This window comes from Panthera leo, chromosome A2 (assembly GCF_018350215.1).
Source record: "Panthera leo isolate Ple1 chromosome A2, P.leo_Ple1_pat1.1, whole genome shotgun sequence".
Lineage (NCBI taxonomy): Eukaryota > Metazoa > Chordata > Mammalia > Carnivora > Felidae > Panthera > Panthera leo.
This window is the reverse complement of record NC_056680.1, coordinates 140,441,203-140,455,558: the sequence shown is the minus strand read 5'-3', so window position 1 is coordinate 140,455,558 and position 14,356 is coordinate 140,441,203. Positions and strand designations below refer to the sequence as shown.

Here is a 14,356-nt window from a genome sequence, read left to right as displayed (position 1 = left end):
AGGGGCTAGCTTGACTGAGTAACAAGGGGAGGAATCTGAAAATAGCACAGTGTGCAAGCGCTAGAAAAGAATGAAAATATTCTTGTTCCGTTGAGAAAACACAGCTCTGAAACAATGGTAGAGATGGAAGAAAATGTCATGGGGAAATTTCACGGGGAAATTATTGGGCAGTATAGTCTGTTTATAAAAGTCTCTTTGGTTTCTTTGAGTCAGTTAAAACTAAAATACAAGTAAAGCTATGGATTTCCCAGTGTTTTTGTCACTCAGAAGTGGTTATATTTAGTGCCATTGACTAGCTATTAGTTGTTTTTCGGAAAGTCATCAGGAAAGTTTTTAGCTAATATTTGGTAAGATCTAATTTTGGAATGAGCTTCTATGACTCTATGTACCTGTCTCTTCTTGTAACAGAAAGTTAAACAAAGAATAATGATGTAATACACTACAAGTGTTGAGTCCCTATGGTTTTAGTTAAATCTAAATGCAAATCAAAATGCATTTTTTATGCCAGGATATTTGGTGAGCTACTTTAATGCTTATTTTATGGTTCCACAGACCATAACTGACACCTATTTGAAAGCACTCAATTTCCAGTATTGAATGTGCAAAATTGCTTTCTACTCTAAGATCACAAAAAGGGCATGTGACGCATACCATAATTTATCTGCCTCAGAAAGTAAGATTTGGTTCTTATAAAGAGGACACATGTTACGTACTTAAAATTTACTGAAACCTGGCTTGCATGTATTCCTTAGGCTTGATGATACAACATTTGGTTATCCTAAGGTAGTAAGACAAATCTTTCAGACAGACTACACCCGCAGGATCACGGCAGAGGAGGTCAAACCACATGGCGTTATCCAGTTTCTTCCCTTTAATTATAAAGGAAGCCAACTCTGCAAACATTCAGGACCTGATATGTACCTCTGGGTCTGATTTAATACAACTAGTGCTAATCACTGAATTCAACTAATCCTAAGCAAAAGTAAGGAATCAGCCCAGATTTCTCATGGGTGATTGTACAATTTTTAAAGCTTTTTGTAATGTTGAAAATAGTTTAAGAACCTTACGTTCTACCTATTACTTTTCTAATGCCCTCCAATAGTTCACAAATTCAGACTGTAAACCAGTCAACCAGATGATGCTTAAAATCATTTCTTTCCTCTTCCAAAGTGAGAATTTCTCTTTGGCATCTGAAAGATCTTTCTTGGAAAACTTTAAGTCATCCACAGTCATTTCAGTATTTTAAGGAAGAGGCAAATCAATTACTTAGCTCCTCCTTCATCTGAGTGGAGTTGTTTCTATTGTTTTTGTTTTGTTTTTACTCTTGATTTTAATCTGTAGTGGGTGGGTCAAACACTAGTGTTCTGGCAAACCAAAATGTAATCATTAATATTGTTTAGGTTCCCTGGCAGTTCATTTAGGAAGTAGGTGATATTTTAAATGGAAAATTACAGACTTAAAGAAATAATAGTGTACATTCGAATGACCCTTTACAATTTATAGTGCACTTACACAGAGGCCAGATTGGTGGTATTGATCTGCTCCAGATTCTCCTGTGTACCTCCTCCAACCTTGGAGCAATGATTAATTTGATTTTCTCCGTTTGTAGAAAGAATTTGCAAATACAATTCTAGGTGTGTGGAATGTGGTTTGAGTTAAGTGGATAAAGCGATGAATATGATATTACAATGTTTATTTAGAGTCTACCTCTTCTAGTTTAGAGGATTATGAGGAAACCTTCAAACGGTCCATCCTCCAATGAAAATAATAAAAACTATTGTGCTCATGTGTTCCCATCTTTGTATTAGAAATTTTTTCTGAAGATATATTAAAAAAGAAAAAAATAGCCTCTTATAGTGTTAGGAGTTGAACTTTTTCTGTAAGGTTATTTAGTGGCACAAAGTTAAAACTTTAAAAAAATTGTCCCCTATATGCCAGTTTTTCCTCTTTTACGATCTGCAAAAAATTGAGAATGACTGTAATGCCCAAAAAATGATGTTTAAAAAAAAATGGAAACAACTATAATGTCCCCAGAATGCTGATTAGATAAATTACCGATCACCTTAAAAAAAAAAAAAAGAGTATAATGCAAACTTCAAAGATCATGTTTTGGAATACTTAGAAAATTCTTCTATTTATTGTTGCATGAAAAAAGTATATCAACAGTTTGACCCCAGTTCAGTCTGTGTGTCTATGTATTTATTCAATGATCAAATTTCACTGAGAATTTACCTTGTTCAGAGCTCTGTGATGAGAACTGGGATAGCAGCAGTAAATAAGACCGTCCCTTCCCTCAAAATCATACGCATGCCAAATAGTACAGGCAGAACCAGTCAGAGTGCTAACGGTTTGGGATTTTGGTGTCTGTTTCCTTTTTTAAACCTGACTTGACTTCTCCGAATCCTAGCAGGATCATGTATCAACTCATATTCAGACTACAGCATAAACATGTTTTTGTAACTTTATTCGCTTCATGCATATTCAAGGAAGACCCTAGCAGAATAAAAGTTATTTTCTTAAGCAGCTGAAGAAAAGCAATCTCAGTGTAGCATAGCATTTATGATAGTCTCCACCACATGTTGCTACTCTCTAAGATAAAGAACGAAACTAATGCAAAGAGCACTCTGGTGCTAGAAACATATAGTCAAATGTTTCTAGGGAGAATTGATAGAAAAATAGAAGAACTCTAGAATATTACTAATGCTTTGGCTATCCAGAATTTGTGTAAAATCGCTAATTTAGTATCTATTCAATAAGTCAAATACTGTGCATGGTCTGTCACTTTTAATTATGCTAAAAATCCCAAATAGTTTAATTATCAATTCATAATTTTCCTTAGAAAAACTCTTGATTCCACTGGGCTTCTCAATGTATTGCATAATTCAAGGAAACAATTGCCGGTTTTAAGTTAACATTATGTAAAATAAGTCACATATTTTTTTTTTTTTTTAAATTTTTTTTTCAACGTTTTTTATTTATTTTTGGGACAGAGAGAGACAGAGCATGAACGGGGGAGGGTCAGAGAGAGAGGGAGACACAGAATCGGAAACAGGCTCCAGGCTCCGAGCCATCAGCCCAGAGCCTGACGCGGGGCTCGAACTCACGGACCGCGAGATCGTGACCTGGCTGAAGTCGGACGCTTAACCGACTGCGCCACCCAGGCGCCCCAACATATTTTTCATAAGCTTAACGTTAAGCAGAATTTATTATTTCTTATGTCCTTAGTGATGAGAAGGTTAATTTTGTTAGGACTTTATGGATGAATAGAAGTTCAAGTTAATATTAAAAGATTTGACAGGAATTTTTGCTGCCTTTTTAGTTGTGAACTCAATGATTAAATTTTGCTCCCACCTTAAAAAAATCATCAAAATCACGCTACAGAGATAATAAAAATCAACACTTACATTTGTGACTTTAGATCTTAGAAGTCTTCACTTACTGCTTAAATGGCAGTAGGCCATTTAAGCCTTCCTCACAAAATTATGATAATTGATATATGTCATTGCCTTCACGTTAGCAGTTTTGGATTTGATAGGCAGAAAACAATCCATTTGATCTTTTCTGCAATACTCAAATTTTTGTTTCACTGATTCTGATCAGATGTATGTGGTTTGTATACTTTGGATTTGTTTATTCCTCCATATGAAATCTATTTGAAATTGCTTTCCAAAAGGAAAAGAGGATGGATTTGGGGCTTGTGAATGCTAAACAGAAACTTATTACACATGTAACAGAGATGTGCTTTCGACTTCAAGCTTTAAAATACTGACTTTGTATCAGTATACATATCAGTATACATCAGATGCATAACATTTGAGTCATGAGTATGATGGAGAATGTCAGAATACTAATCAGTTTTGCTGTATAGCCACTATCCATATATCTCTTTAGAGAGCAACTCCTTTTGATCCCAAATAAATCTGAGTAAAAGTATCCTAAGTTCAATGAGATTAGTCTGGCATTAAACCCAAACCAAATTGTCCTTGCTCTTGCCCTGCCTTACCCTGATAAAGCAAATAGTCTAAAACAAGAGCAACAAAAAGAAAGAAAATTATCAATTGGAAAGTCATTATTCATCTAAAATTTGAAAACCAGACATGAATTCAGATAAGTTTAGGAACGTTTGATTCCATAGTTTTAGTCTCGAAAGTGAATTTTACTGAGTAGTTTATGTGGTCTCTTTTGTCCTTTCATTTAACACATATGCATGAATATCTGCTGTGTCAGAATAATAACTCATCATCCACTATGATTATCAAGAACAAATTGAGCAACTCTCTTTGAGATTCCAAAGAAGAATGGAAATCTCTACTAGGCCCAGAATGTTCTTATAACTGAGAAAAGTCAGCTGGACTGAAATGTCTTATTGGTTCTGGCATTAACTTAGTGTGCGATCTACCATAAATGACTCTGCTTCCTTGGGCTGCATTTTTTTTTTCCAGGTTCAGATATTTGTCATCTTTTGAAGCACTATTAACTACCTGTCTTCTGTAGTGAACTTTTGTAAGAATTAAAGAAGATGCTCCTGTGAAGCTTCTCAGGGTATTTATTTGTCGTAAAATCAGTGCAAACCACTTTCATTAAGGTCAGCAGAAAACTCTTCTCAAGGTTTTAGAAACCTTCACTTTCAGATCTCACATGCAAATATATTTGGCCTTTAAATTTCCTCCACAAATTAAAATAACAAAGATTATTTGCAACTTTGTCCTAAATGCCAGATTTTGGGCTTCTGTAGTAGTAGGACAAAATAGCAAAATAAATACTTTATGGATGTGTACCTTCATGTAAGAAAAAATGTGTTGTGGTTGATTTTATTTCAAATAGGCAGAGGCAGAGATAGTCTAATTTAGATTGATGGTTGTCATCCTTTTTTAAAGTCCAGACATAACTTTGTGTAAATGTAAGGTGTACGATGTATATTGATACACCTACATATTACAAAATAATTACTTCCATAGCATTAGTTAACACCTTCATCACATCAAATAAGTCCTCCTCATATGTTTCTCACCACACATCACAATTGATGAGACCTCTCTCCATGCTCTTAATGTATTTACTTGAAACTCGGGTTCTCTCTAGTATGTCATTCTCTTCTTTCATGACCTTTTCTTAGAAATGAGAGATTATTTGATTAAAATGAATCAGATTAGGATTTCCAGGGAAGATGGTGGAGTAGGAAGATCCCAAGCTCATCCCGTGGATGCAACTAAAAACACCCATATTCGTGTAAATAACTCAGAAGATGACCAGAAGCCTGGCAGAACAAACCCCCCACAGCTAAGTGTAGAGAAGAGGCCACGTCAAAGTGGGTGGGAAGGGCAGACATGCGGTCGGGAGCCAAACGGACCTGTCAATGGGAGAGAGGGATGCCGCGTGTGCATACAGCGGGGAGGATAAGATCCTCAAACCAGGCACCACCGGCACAGGGAAGACGAACCTCCATGACATTTGGCTTTGAAAAGCAGAAGGGCCTAACAATCCATGGAGCTTAACATGTGAACTTTAAAAATGAATAGGCTCTTCCCTGGGGGAGCAGTGAGGAAACTGAGTCCCTGCCCATAAAGAGAGAGCACAACAGCCCCTCAGAGATACAGCATAGAAGCAGTAGTTTGAAAAACGCCCGGGCCATACTGGAGGGACATTTGTTTCCTAATCTCGGAGCATGTGCTGGAGGAGCAGGGAACTTTGGAAGACTTCGGGAACAAAGAAGTTGGTGGGCGCTATTCCCCCCCCCCTCCCCTGCCTACCTCCCAGCCTGAACACACAGACGCCTGCAGGAAGCAGCTCAGTGCCACCACACCACCTAGCTTGCTAACAGTGTGCCCATCCCCATTCTGTGCTGTGGACATGCTCTCTCCAAACCAGCACCTAGCGGGAGCTCTCCCCTCACACGGCAAACCAGCAAGGACCTTGTGGCACCATGAGCCCACCCCCATGGTCTCCTGGTCACTCACCTCTCCAACCCTGGAGTTTTCTAAAGTGGCTCCAAGTCCCCTCCACAACAGATCCGTGCAGACTTTAACACCGTGTACCCTCATGTTCTCCAGTAGTCCTGCTCCCTCCAATACACCATTGGGTGGAGCCCATCCAAAGTGGTGTCACAAGTCTGGCAGCATGCAAGCAGCCCTGACGGCGGCCAGCACAGCTTCAAAGTGACTCCTGCCCTGTGGAAAGGGGAAGATAACCACACATACCAGTCTGACTGAGGCCTCAGTGGCGGGCTGGAGCCAGACATCTGGTATGACTGCAGGCCCCTCACACCAAAGATTTCTCAAGGGGACAACACAGGAAAAGTGCCCTGAAGGACCCTGAAGTCCAGTGCAGCTGCATCTCTGGCAAATGCCTGGTGTGACTAAACTCAAGCCCAAGGTGGCCCCAGACTGGCCCATTAACACAGGGACAGAAATGCCCCCAACAGGCAAAGAAAGCCATCGCAAATGACAGTACCGAAGGCAAATGCGTCTCAGCCACAATAGCAGGGTACACACAACACACATAGGAGACACCCTTGAAGTGCCAAGTTCTAATTAATAGGAGACATTGCTCTTCAGGACACTACAGGCCTCTTCTTCATAAGGCTGCTAGTTTCAAGATCAGGAAACCTAGCCGACTTTGCTAACAGAAACACAGAGAGTTAGACAAAATGAGACAATGGAATATGTCTCAAATGAAAGAACAGGACAAAATCACAGCAAACATCTAAATGAAACAGATGACCAATATGCCTGATAAAGAATTTAAAGCAATGGTCATGAAGATATGCACTGGGCTCGACAGAAGAGTAGAGGACTTCAGTGAGACCCTCAACAAAACAGGAAACAAAAAAGAACCAGAGATGAAAAAATAAGTGAAATTAAAAATAGACTACATGGAGGAAATAGACTGGAGGAAGCAGAAGAATCAATGAGCGACCTGGAGGACAGAGCAATGGAGAGCGATCCGGCTGAACAGGAGAGAGACAAATAATAGTAATAAACGAAAATAGACTTAGGGAACCCGGTGACATCATCAAGCATAATATTCCCATTATAGGGTTCCCAGAAACAAACTTCATAGATACAAAAAAGAGGTTGGTGTTTGTCAGAGGCTGGGGTGGGGAGGAGGTATGGGGTGGAGGAGCAGTGAAGGTGAAAGCCACTGCTAAGTGTTTTGGTTTTTTTTCACTGTTGCCTTTATGGGGAGAATTGGTTGATGGACCCAATACCCATCTACTAGCCCCTTCTCTCCACTACATTGGAGCTAGTGATGACCATGTGATACATTTCTGAGTCATAGATGTAAGTAAGAGTTTACTATTTTAGGGGTTTGCTTTCCTGATAAGAGAGAAGCTGAGCTGGCACCCCACTCTAATTTTATGCCTTTTGCTCCTTCCTGCTTTTTCCTGTTTTCTAATGGAGAGGTGATACCCAAAGATACAGCATCACTCTAGAATCATGAGGCAATAACTATGAGTACAGAGACCTCCACACTGAAGATTGTCGAGTACAACATCAAAAAAGAGCCTGTGTCCCCGATAGCATCTTTGGGAAGCTGAACTAATATCCCACCTCTGGACTTACTGTTCCGTATGAAAAATGGATTCCCATTTGCTTGAACTTTTATTTTTGTTTTTGTTTTTGCTATTTGCAGCTGCGTTCATTCCTAATCAATTTACAATTTTAAATCTTTCAGTTATCTGCCATTGAGTACCTGTGTGCCAGGCACTGTGCTAAGTGTTTTATATATATCAATTAATTTCAGCCACATGACAGCCATGAGGAAAGTGACACTTCGCTACAGATAACATGACGGCATATGGGCGGATGGATCCCTGTGTGACTGGAATGGATTTATCAAATGAAGGAACCAGAGCACCAAAGTGTTAAGCGACTTTGCGTAGCTAGTAAGTGGCAGTACTAGAATTCAAACAATGTCAGTCATATTACCAAATTTCATGACTTTATAATTTCCTTGACTTAAACTCATTTTTGCTTAAATTTGATTTATGGCAATGCTGAGGTTCTTTTCAAATGCATTTGTCTTTATCATGAATGTTGCCCACTTTTCTATCAGGGCATTCCTATTATTAGAAATGGGTCTGAACCTCTTCCATTCTTTCCTATTTGTCATTTGTCATTTTCAGTTTGCTCAGGGGTTTTATTTGTCATGCAAAATAATTTTATTGTGAAGTTACATTCATTAATCTCTTTTATACTTTCTGGTTATTATATGTAGAAATTTCTTAGACCTCTAAGAAAACCATATTTGTAATTTTATTCAAATACTTTTATAGTCTAATTCTTTGATTTTATATCTTTGATCTACCAAGATTATTTTGGTGTAAGACATGGGGTAAAATTGCAATTTTCCCAGTTTTCTAGAATGCCACATCTATCATGTGTAAAAACTGAACAAAAACAAAGAAAAAATCCTGCATATTTTGTCTATAACTGAAGTTTCTGTTCCTTTCTATCAATCTCTTATGATAAAGGATATCTCCTTCATAACTGGGGTCAACATCATAAATATCATAACTAATAGAGAATTATGTGAAACCTTTTTGTTTTATTTAAAAAAATACAAGAATGTGAAACAATTCTATACCTTCTTAAGATTCTGGAAGTTATGGCCAATGTATGAAGTTATGAAGCAGACCCAGTAGTATAAACACAGAGAAGGAAAACAAAATATAAATATATGCAAAACATTCTATGATATTAGAAAATCCAAGCATTAACTGGAAATTTATTAGAACAAATCAAAACAACTGAGTAAATTGGCAGAACAAAATTTAATTACCCTCAAATCATAAGTTTTCTTAAATATTGTTGAGGCTAGATAATGTTTCAAGATTATGATTTATGTTTCTTCTTTACCCCCTGACCACCCACAATTTAAGTAAATCTGAGTTCTGCATTTCATTTCCTCAGGGGAGCATTGACTGAACAGGAAGCAAAGACTTTTTTGTCCAAAGACTTTTGCATAATACTTAGGAGAACTTGGAGGGTTTATGGGGAGGGTAAAGGGGATGTAAAGCCAGAGTGCCTTGAGGTGTATATTATCAAGATATTGGAGGTCTATCCATAGAAAGTTATAATCCATCTCCTTTCTCCTTTTTATGCATTCTGCATTGCAGGTTAGGATTGTGGTCTTTTTATTATTATTATTTTAGAGAGAGAGCACGGATATGCAAGGGGAGGGAGGGGGCAGTGGGGGAGAGAGAGAGGGAGAGAGAGAGAGAGAGAGAGAGAGAGAGAGAGAGAGAGAGAGAGAGAATCTTAAGCAAGCTCTATGTTCAGCATGGAGCCTGACAAGGGCCCCGAAACCACGACTCTGGGATCAGGACCTGAGCCAAAATCAAAAGTTGAACTCTTAACCGACTGAGCCATCCGGGCGCCCCCCAGGGCACCTGGGTAGCTCAGTCAGTTGAGCCTCCAACTTTTGATTTTGGCTCAGGTCATGATCTCAGGGTTGTGGGATCCAGCCCTGTGTGAGGCTCTGTGCAGAGTCTGGAGCCTGCATAAGATTCTCTCTCTCTCCCTCTGCTCCTCTCCCCCCGCCCCCCCCACTCTTGCTAAAATTAAAAGCATACATACACACACACACACATACATACATACATACATACATACATACATACATACATATGACACCTACTCCTGAGGGTGGAGGGAAGCAGGACTTCATGATGCTGTCTTGAGGCTGATGTGTGCCATGAGGGCCAGGGTGTTCTGAGTTCTTTGCCTCCTTTTAAACTTCTGCCCTTTTCATGCACTGGTTTTAAAGACCTAAGAGAGGTTCTTAAAATAAGGCTGTGTGATTTTTCTATGCAATACATGCTGATCTGTTTCTAAAACAGTTCTTTTTCTAAAATTTTTTTTTAATGTTTATTTATTTTTGAGAGAGAGACAGAGACAGAGCGTGAGCAGGGGAGGGGCAGAGAGAGAGGGAGACACAGAATCCGAAGCAGGCTCCAGGCTCTGAGCTGTCAGCACGGAGCCCGACACGGGTCTTGAACTCACAGACTGTGAGATCATGACCTGAGCCGAAGTCGGAGCTCAACCGACTGAGCCACCCAGGCACCCCTGTTTCTAAAACAGTTCTTAATGTGACTACTTAAACATTTAAGTCTTGTGGGACCACCAAAAAATCCCCAAATAAATGGGAATAGATTTTTTTAATGTGTTAGACTATCTACAAATTTATTTTTATTATTACAAATTTAAAAATAAAAACTTGTGCTTCCTGTAGTTAAAGTTCAGTTAATGGCACGTTTGCTAAAAATATGGATAAGAAAGAATTAGGTCTTCTTGTCTTCATCTCTCATCAGTAAGCCTGAGTGGGTCTATGAGACTATCCATTTTTTCCCTTCCCATTTATAACCTCAAGTTTGGGATTTTGGTTAACTTGAAAGTTATTAAAAGCTCTTACATAGTTTTACTGCAATTCTGGACTGCCTGCAATGTTTCTTGTAGCAATTTTAGGCAAACAGAATATGTATCTACCAGGCCATGTGAATTCATTTATTGAATCATGTGTCGTAATACATCTTTTAGCATCTACTATGCAGCAGGCATTGTGTGATTGACTTTACAAAGGAAATGCTAAGAATTTACAATCTCATAATCCACTTAGGCAAACAACATAGCTTTTTAGGAAAAGATGGCCATAATAATGGTTCTAGGCTCCTCCAAACTGGGGCTCATGCAGTTGTTTAAGGTGTAGCTATCCTTTCTCTGATTCATATGGTTACCCCGGAAGATTCTTTGCATTTAATTATCTGTAAACCAATCTGTAAACCATTAAACATGTAAGAACTATATTCAAACTTAAGAATCAGACAAACCTCAAGAAACGCGTCCTGTTTATTGCAATTTTAATCTCTTAATGATTAGGATAATTCACTTGACCATGAATCTAAAATGTATGTTTGAGCTCTTTGATTCCATAGATCATCTTCCTGTTTTTGATTTAGATGTATTTCATCTACTACATACAATACTGGTGGTCTTACAGTTTCTTTCTTATATATATCTGGTTAAAGAATTTAGTGTTAGCAGAGCATGATGACTTTAAGCGACATTTTAGTCAGAACGTCTTAAAAATGTTATCACCGCTTTTTAGTGTGTGTGTCTACATGGGTTTTTACTGATCTATTTTAAAAAGAAAAATTTTTAAGAAAAATAAAAAGACAGTGTTACTGTACTCCACTAGCAGAGTGCTATTGTTTAGGGACCAAGTGAGAAAAAGAAACCATTCTCAGTATTTAAAATAAAGAATTTAGTGTAGGAAATGGATGGAATGGGTGATGGAAATTGCTGAGAAGCTATCCAGAGCCAAAGAGGCTCTCCAAACATTGGCAAAATCAAAGCTCCCGCCATTTGCAGACTGAAGGACAAAGGAGCAAGAGGTATGATGGTAGCCCGTGGCCATGGGTTACTGTATGAAGCATGAAGCTAGAGGGCTTCTCTGACAGGAGCTGGAATCTTGAAAGTGAGGGTAGCTACTGCAAAGGCAGAAAAAGCAGTTCCTTGACTTTTCCCTTCCTCCTGCCCTCGAATCTGCAGATGGTCCTGGAGCCTGGGAAAAGCAGATCGCAGAGGTCAGCCTCCCTGGATACAAAGCAGAAGGGGGTACAAGAACAGACATGACCGGAGCAGGCACAGAGGGCATGCAATTCAAGCGGTTTCCAAAAGTGGGGGTGGATTCGCACTGGGCAGCGCACGCTGTTTCTCCTGTGAGTCCCTTACCCTCACTGTTCTCATCCTGTGGGACAGCAAAAGGGAGGCGTGCAGCAATGATGTCAGAGCCCCTTGGAGCTTAAATCAATGACACTTGTCTCACTGATAATACTGCGTCCTGTCAAACAAACCAAGCCACATAGAAAGTGACTTATTTTCCATAGCTTCTTTTTGGAAAAAAACGTACATTGCCTCTTCACCATGTACCTTAGCAACAGCCACAGAGAATACTTTCAGACTATGGTAGTACAAAAGAATTCCCTAATTAAGAAATGTATTTATTCAAAAAAAAGTGTTTATTTATTCTCTTAGTTTTTTAATTTATAGTTTTATTTATGTGTGACACATGGAACAATTGAACTAAAATGAAAATACAGAAAACAGTTAAATGATGCTGAGTTTGGAACTTGAAAGTTGGATATCAATCAAAGGGGAAAAAAGCCAGTAAACTACATCAGTTGCACTGCTATGCAAAAATAATTAAATCAACCTCAAGGAAACCATGCTATGACATGTACAAAAACTACATTAATAGCAATGGCGTAGGACAGTCTGCTGTTCAGGAAAAGATTCAGTATAGACATCAATTACATGCAAGATGCTTCATGACTTGACAGCAAATATTTTCTGCCTGTTTTCCTGCTACTTTCTCATATATATCCCCTACATCATTTTGCAGTACCATAGGTTTTGAATCAAGCAGCATTCTTTAATATAGAGGTAATGCCTTTAAGTTTCTAAAGAATGTTCAAGTATTTTAGAAGGGAAAAGGAACATTTTTCAATACAAGATGACATGGTGTATAAGTGTGTATTAGAATATGTTAACCAACTGATCAAGAAATATTTATAGGGAGCCAACATATCCAACGCCTTTGTGAAAGGCACTGGACAATATAAGTAGGTATAAGACTATAGATGTTTATTGGGGAAGCTTACAGCCTATTTGTGGAGCAAGGTATGGGACTGACAAGTAGTGCAAAGAAAGTACTGTAGAAATTCCTGTGTTAGATAAAACCAGATCTGATCACACTTCTTAGGCTTAGAAACTGTTAGTCAATAGGATTTGAGTTCAGCCTCCTTAAAAAGACATACAAGGGACTTCATCACTGGTTACAAATATTTTCTCCATCTTTGCCAGTTACCTTTACCACCTCACATTTACCCTTCTTTGCACTAGGTTTCTCATTATATCTAAATGCAACAAGCGGAGCACACTTTCTGTGGGCGTTAGCATGATGTGCCTGCCCTCTGCAGGTCGTGTCCACTCCTGTCATCTTTTTTTTTTTTTTAAACCAAAAAAATTTTTTTAATGTTTATTTATTTTTGAGAGAGAGAGAGAGAGAGACAAAGCATGAGCAGGGATGGGGTGGGGGGGGCGGGAACAGAGAGAGGGAGACAGAATCTGGAGCAGGCTCCAGGCTCTCAGCCCTAAGCTGGTCTCAGACCCGTGAACCACATGATCACGTCCTGAGCCAAAGTCGGATGCTTAACCGACTGAGCCACCCAGGCACCCCTTCTCCTGTTGTCTTTTGGCATATGATCACTCATCTTTCAAAGGTTATTTCAAATGTCATCTCCTTTCTGTCATTTTCCATGACCAAATCTCCATGAAGGAGATAGCTTTAATAGGCCTGTCTCCTGTAATACTTAGTTCGTGCTACTTAGTATACTGAATTGTGGTGATTGATGATGAGTCTGTATCTCCCACTAGATTCTTTTAAGGATGGAACCTACCTGGATGGTCCCTCCCTATGTTTTAATCCCTGGTCATTATCACAGTGGTAGTGCATAATAAATGCTTATTTCATATTTGCCTAGCTGAATGGAATTGTGAGGGAGAACACTGTGGACAGGGGAGTAAGAGGGGAATCCTCAGAGTGATAATCCTAGAGGAAGGGAAAGAACTGAGTCCCCAGAGTGATGGAGCGAGGGCAGACATGGAGCACATGTGAGCCAGTGAGAATCATGGGGAGTAAGGACTTTAGAATATTAGATAATTAAGAGGTGAATTAAACTGGGGATCTTTACGTTGTCTCCTTGCAAATGTAGAGTAACAAGATAATGTTATGGTTAGTTTTATAGTATTTCAAATAATCAGCATGATACAGTTTGTACTTGTTATAAATACTTGTAATAAGGTGTTTTTAAGTTGTAACATTAGATTACAAAATGGCTTTTAACCATTTTGATTTAAATGCTACCCTGTGCCTTTCTTATTATATGCATTTTTTATTTTATTGTAAAGGTTTTGATGATTTCTTTTTTCAGTAATGTGCATAAACATTTGAAGGGAGAAGAGGAATAGGTATACCTCTTTATTCTGTTTAAATTTTTTTATGGAACTTATCACTAGACGACATTACTTTCTATTTCTATATATATTTCTCTGCCTCCCTACTTCACTAGAATTTCAGCTCTCAGAAATGGGGGAATTTATCTATTTTGTTCGCTGTTGCATTGTCAGGAAGAGTCAGGAAGAGTCATCAGCATTTAAGATGTGCTCAGCAAATAAATGTTTATTTAATGAATGAAGCAAAGAGAAGTTTTATTTAAAAACCAACCAGCCAACTGACCAAACAGATATTCTGGTTCTGATAATGGTGGAGTAGGTTGTATTTGATTGACGTTCCC

General features: G+C 38.6%; 1 long non-coding RNA gene across 5 annotated transcripts in view; it reads left to right on the top strand.

The window, feature by feature from the left end:
• Positions 1-14,356, top strand: part of LOC122210704 — a 36,891-nt gene that overhangs the window by 6,552 nt on the left and 15,983 nt on the right. For 3 of the 5 annotated variants that reach the window (XR_006198186.1, XR_006198187.1, XR_006198189.1), the window contains exons 4-5: positions 4,443-4,585; positions 7,744-7,885. This is a non-coding gene — a long non-coding RNA (uncharacterized LOC122210704). The remainder of the gene's footprint in view (positions 1-4,442; positions 4,586-7,743; positions 7,886-14,356) is intronic. The other 2 variants (XR_006198190.1, XR_006198188.1) reach the window with 2 other exon arrangements.